This window comes from Oncorhynchus nerka, linkage group LG12 (assembly GCF_034236695.1).
Source record: "Oncorhynchus nerka isolate Pitt River linkage group LG12, Oner_Uvic_2.0, whole genome shotgun sequence".
NCBI lineage: Eukaryota > Metazoa > Chordata > Actinopteri > Salmoniformes > Salmonidae > Oncorhynchus > Oncorhynchus nerka.
The window spans coordinates 6753057-6759876 of record NC_088407.1 but is presented as its reverse complement, the minus strand read 5'-3'; positions in this window follow the sequence as shown (position 1 = coordinate 6759876).

Here is a 6820-nt window from a genome sequence, read left to right as displayed (position 1 = left end):
TTACTGGCCCAACACTCTAACCAATAGGCTACTTGCTGGTTACTGGCCCAACACTCTAACCAATAGGCTACTTGCTGGTTACTGGCCCAACACTCTAACCAATAGGCTACTTGCTGGTTACTGGCCCAACACTAACCAATAGGCTACTTCCTGGTTACTGGCCCAACACTAACCAATAGGCTACTTCCTGGTTACTGGCCCAACACTCTAACCAATAGGCTACTTGTTGGTTACTGGCCCAACACTCTAACCAATAGGCTACTTCCTGGTTACTGGCCCAACACTCTAACCAATAGGCTACTTCCTGGTTACTGGCCCAACACTCTAACCAATAGGCTACTTCCTGGTTACTGGCCCAACACTCTAACCAATAGGCTACTTCCTGGTTACTGGCCCAACACTCTAACCAATAGGCTACTTGCTGGTTACTGGCCCAACACTAACCAATAGGCTACTTCCTGGTTACTGGCCCAACACTCTAACCAATAGGCTACTTGCTGGTTACTGGCCAAACACTCTAACCAATAGGCTACTTCCTGGTTACTGGCCCAACACTCTAACCAATAGGCTACTTGCTGGTTACTGGCCCAACACTCTAACCACTAGGCTACTTCCTGGTTACTGGCCCAACACTCTAACCAATAGGCTACTTGCTGGTTACTGGCCCAACACTCTAACCAATAGGCTACTTGCTGGTTACTGGCCCAACACTCTAACCAATAGGCTACTTGCTGGTTACTGGCCCAACACTCTAACCAATAGGCTACTTGCTGGTTACTGGCCCAACACTCTAACCAATAGGCTACTTCCTGGTTACTGGCCCAACACTCTAACCAATAGGCTACTTGCTGGTTACTGGCCCAACACTCTAACCAATAGGCTACTTGCTGGTTACTGGCCCAACACTCTAACCAATAGGCTACTTGCTGGTTACTGGCCCAACACTCTAACCAATAGGCTACTTCCTGGTTACTGGCCCAACACTCTAACCAATAGGCTACTTGCTGGTTACTGGCCCAACACTCTAACCAATAGGCTACTTGCTGGTTACTGGCCCAACACTCTAACCACTAGGCTACTTCCTGGTTACTGGCCCAACACTCTAACCAATAGGCTACTTGCTGGTTACTGGCCCAACACTCTAACCACTAGGCTACTTCCTGGTTACTGGCCCAACACTCTAACCAATAGGCTACTTCCTGGTTACTGGCCCAACACTCTAACCAATAGGCTACTTCCTGGTTACTGGCCCAACACTCTAACCAATAGGCTACTTCCTGGTTACTGGCCCAACACTCTAACCAATAGGCTACTTCCTGGTTACTGGCCCAACACTCTAACCAATAGGCTACTTGCTGGTTACTGGCCCAACACTAACCAATAGGCTACTTCCTGGTTACTGGCCCAACACTCTAACCACTAGGCTACTTCCTGGTTACTGGCCCAACACTCTAACCAATAGGCTACTTCCTGGTTACTGGCCCAACACTCTAACCACTAGGCTACTTCCTGGTTACTGGCCCAACACTCTAACCAATAGGCTACTTCCTGGTTACAGGCCCAACACTCTAACCAATAGGCTATTTGCTGGTTACTGGCCCAACACTCTAACCAATAGGCTACTTCCTGGTTACTGGCCCAACACTCTAACCAATAGGCTACTTGCTGGTTACTGGCCCAACACTCTAACCAATAGGCTACTTGTTGGTTACTGGCCCAACACTCTAACCAATAGTCTACTTCCTGGTTACTGGCCCAACACTCTAACCAATAGGCTACTTGCTGGTTACTGGCCCAACACTCTAACCAATAGGCTACTTGCTGGTTACTGGCCCAACACTCTAACCAATAGGCTACTTGCTGGTTACTGGCCCAACACTCTAACCAATAGGCTACTTGCTGGTTACTGGCCCAACACTCTAACCAATAGGCTACTTGCTGGTTACTGGCCCAACACTCTAACCAATAGGCTACTTGCTGGTTACTGGCCCAACACTCTAACCAATAGGCTACTTGCTGGTTACTGGCCCAACACTCTAACCAATAGGCTACTTGCTGGTTACTGGCCCAACACTCTAACCAATAGGCTACTTGCTGGTTACTGGCCCAACACTCTAACCAATAGGCTACTTGCTGGTTACTGGCCCAACACTCTAACCAATAGGCTACTTGCTGGTTACTGGCCCAACACTCTAACCAATAGGCTACTTGCTGGTTACTGGCCCAACACTCTAACCAATAGGCTACTTGCTGGTTACTGGCCCAACACTCTAACCAATAGGCTACTTGCTGGTTACTGGCCCAACACTCTAACCAATAGGCTACTTGCTGGTTACTGGCCCAACACTCTAACCAATAGGCTACTTGCTGGTTACTGGCCCAACACTCTAACCAATAGGCTACTTGCTGGTTACTGGCCCAACACTCTAACCAATAGGCTACTTGCTGGTTACTGGCCCAACACTAACCAATAGGCTACTTCCTGGTTACTGGCCCAACACTAACCAATAGGCTACTTCCTGGTTACTGGCCCAACAGGCTACTTGTTGGTTACTGGCCCAACACTCTAACCAATAGGCTACTTCCTGGTTACTGGCCCAACACTCTAACCAATAGGCTACTTCCTGGTTACTGGCCCAACACTCTAACCAATAGGCTACTTCCTGGTTACTGGCCCAACACTCTAACCAATAGGCTACTTCCTGGTTACTGGCCCAACACTCTAACCAATAGGCTACTTGCTGGTTACTGGCCCAACACTAACCAATAGGCTACTTCCTGGTTACTGGCCCAACACTCTAACCAATAGGCTACTTGCTGGTTACTGGCCCAACACTCTAACCAATAGGCTACTTCCTGGTTACTGGCCCAACACTCTAACCAATAGGCTACTTGCTGGTTACTGGCCCAACACTCTAACCACTAGGCTACTTCCTGGTTACTGGCCCAACACTCTAACCAATAGGCTACTTGCTGGTTACTGGCCCAACACTCTAACCAATAGGCTACTTGCTGGTTACTGGCCCAACACTCTAACCAATAGGCTACTTGCTGGTTACTGGCCCAACACTCTAACCAATAGGCTACTTGCTGGTTACTGGCCCAACACTCTAACCAATAGGCTACTTGCTGGTTACTGGCCCAACACTCTAACCAATAGGCTACTTGCTGGTTACTGGCCCAACACTCTAACCAATAGGCTACTTGCTGGTTACTGGCCCAACACTCTAACCAATAGGCTACTTGCTGGTTACTGGCCCAACACTAACCAATAGGCTACTTCCTGGTTACTGGCCCAACACTAACCAATAGGCTACTTCCTGGTTACTGGCCCAACAGGCTACTTGTTGGTTACTGGCCCAACACTCTAACCAATAGGCTACTTCCTGGTTACTGGCCCAACACTCTAACCAATAGGCTACTTCCTGGTTACTGGCCCAACACTCTAACCAATAGGCTACTTCCTGGTTACTGGCCCAACACTCTAACCAATAGGCTACTTCCTGGTTACTGGCCCAACACTCTAACCAATAGGCTACTTGCTGGTTACTGGCCCAACACTAACCAATAGGCTACTTCCTGGTTACTGGCCCAACACTCTAACCAATAGGCTACTTGCTGGTTACTGGCCCAACACTCTAACCAATAGGCTACTTCCTGGTTACTGGCCCAACACTCTAACCAATAGGCTACTTGCTGGTTACTGGCCCAACACTCTAACCACTAGGCTACTTCCTGGTTACTGGCCCAACACTCTAACCAATAGGCTACTTGCTGGTTACTGGCCCAACACTCTAACCAATAGGCTACTTGCTGGTTACTGGCCCAACACTCTAACCAATAGGCTACTTGCTGGTTACTGGCCCAACACTCTAACCAATAGGCTACTTGCTGGTTACTGGCCCAACACTCTAACCAATAGGCTACTTCCTGGTTACTGGCCCAACACTCTAACCAATAGGCTACTTGCTGGTTACTGGCCCAACACTCTAACCAATAGGCTACTTGCTGGTTACTGGCCCAACACTCTAACCAATAGGCTACTTGCTGGTTACTGGCCCAACACTCTAACCAATAGGCTACTTCCTGGTTACTGGCCCAACACTCTAACCAATAGGCTACTTGCTGGTTACTGGCCCAACACTCTAACCAATAGGCTACTTGCTGGTTACTGGCCCAACACTCTAACCACTAGGCTACTTCCTGGTTACTGGCCCAACACTCTAACCAATAGGCTACTTGCTGGTTACTGGCCCAACACTCTAACCACTAGGCTACTTCCTGGTTACTGGCCCAACACTCTAACCAATAGGCTACTTCCTGGTTACTGGCCCAACACTCTAACCAATAGGCTACTTCCTGGTTACTGGCCCAACACTCTAACCACTAGGCTACTTCCTGGTTACTGGCCCAACACTCTAACCAATAGGCTACTTCCTGGTTACTGGCCCAACACTCTAACCACTAGGCTACTTCCTGGTTACTGGCCCAACACTCTAACCAATAGGCTACTTCCTGGTTACTGGCCCAACACTCTAACCAATAGGCTATTTGCTGGTTACTGGCCCAACACTCTAACCAATAGGCTACTTCCTGGTTACTGGCCCAACACTCTAACCAATAGGCTACTTGCTGGTTACTGGCCCAACACTCTAACCAATAGGCTACTTGTTGGTTACTGGCCCAACACTCTAACCAATAGTCTACTTCCTGGTTACTGGCCCAACACTCTAACCAATAGGCTACTTGCTGGTTACTGGCCCAACACTCTAACCAATAGGCTACTTGCTGGTTACTGGCCCAACACTCTAACCAATAGGCTACTTGCTGGTTACTGGCCCAACACTCTAACCAATAGGCTACTTGCTGGTTACTGGCCCAACACTCTAACCAATAGGCTACTTGCTGGTTACTGGCCCAACACTCTAACCAATAGGCTACTTGCTGGTTACTGGCCCAACACTCTAACCAATAGGCTACTTGCTGGTTACTGGCCCAACACTCTAACCAATAGGCTACTTGCTGGTTACTGGCCCAACACTCTAACCAATAGGCTACTTGCTGGTTACTGGCCCAACACTCTAACCAATAGGCTACTTGCTGGTTACTGGCCCAACACTAACCAATAGGCTACTTCCTGGTTACTGGCCCAACACTAACCAATAGGCTACTTCCTGGTTACTGGCCCAACACTCTAACCAATAGGCTACTTGTTGGTTACTGGCCCAACACTCTAACCAATAGGCTACTTCCTGGTTACTGGCCCAACACTCTAACCAATAGGCTACTTCCTGGTTACTGGCCCAACACTCTAACCAATAGGCTACTTCCTGGTTACTGGCCCAACACTCTAACCAATAGGCTACTTCCTGGTTACTGGCCCAACAGTCTAACCAATAGGCTACTTGCTGGTTACTGGCCCAACACTAACCAATAGGCTACTTCCTGGTTACTGGCCCAACACTCTAACCAATAGGCTACTTCCTGGTTACTGGCCCAACACTCTAACCAATAGGCTACTTGCTGGTTACTGGCCCAACACTCTAACCACTAGGCTACTTCCTGGTTACTGGCCCAACACTCTAACCAATAGGCTACTTGCTGGTTACTGGCCCAACACTCTAACCAATAGGCTACTTGCTGGTTACTGGCCCAACACTCTAACCAATAGGCTACTTCCTGGTTACTGGCCCAACACTCTAACCAATAGGCTACTTGCTGGTTACTGGCCCAACACTCTAACCAATAGGCTACTTGCTGGTTACTGGCCCAACACTCTAACCAATAGGCTACTTGCTGGTTACTGGCCCAACACTCTAACCAATAGGCTACTTCCTGGTTACTGGCCCAACACTCTAACCAATAGGCTACTTGCTGGTTACTGGCCCAACACTCTAACCAATAGGCTACTTCCTGGTTACTGGCCCAACACTCTAACCAATAGGCTACTTGCTGGTTACTGGCCCAACACTCTAACCACTAGGCTACTTCCTGGTTACTGGCCCAACACTCTAACCAATAGGCTACTTGCTGGTTACTGGCCCAACACTCTAACCACTAGGCTACTTCCTGGTTACTGGCCCAACACTCTAACCACTAGGCTACTTGCTGGTTACTGGCCCAACACTCTAACCAATAGGCTACTTGCTGGTTACTGGCCCAACACTCTAACCAATAGGCTACTTCCTGGTTACTGGCCCAACACTCTAACCAATAGGCTACTTGCTGGTTACTGGCCCAACACTCTAACCAATAGGCTACTTGCTGGTTACTGGCCCAACACTCTAACCAATAGGCTACTTGCTGGTTACTGGCCCAACACTCTAACCAATAGGCTACTTCCTGGTTACTGGCCCAACACTCTAACCAATAGGCTACTTGCTGGTTACTGGCCCAACACTCTAACCAATAGGCTACTTCCTGGTTACTGGCCCAACACTCTAACCAATAGGCTACTTGCTGGTTACTGGCCCAACACTCTAACCACTAGGCTACTTCCTGGTTACTGGCCCAACACTCTAACCAATAGGCTACTTGCTGGTTACTGGCCCAACACTCTAACCACTAGGCTACTTCCTGGTTACTGGCCCAACACTCTAACCACTAGGCTACTTGCTGGTTACTGGCCCAACACTCTAACCAATAGGCTACTTCCTGGTTACTGGCCCAACACTCTAACCAATAGGCTACTTCCTGGTTACTGGCCCAACACTCTAACCAATAGGCTACTTCCTGGTTACTGGCCCAACACTCTAACCAATAGGCTACTTCCTGGTTACTGGCACTCTAACCAATAGGCTACTTCCTGGTTACTGGCACT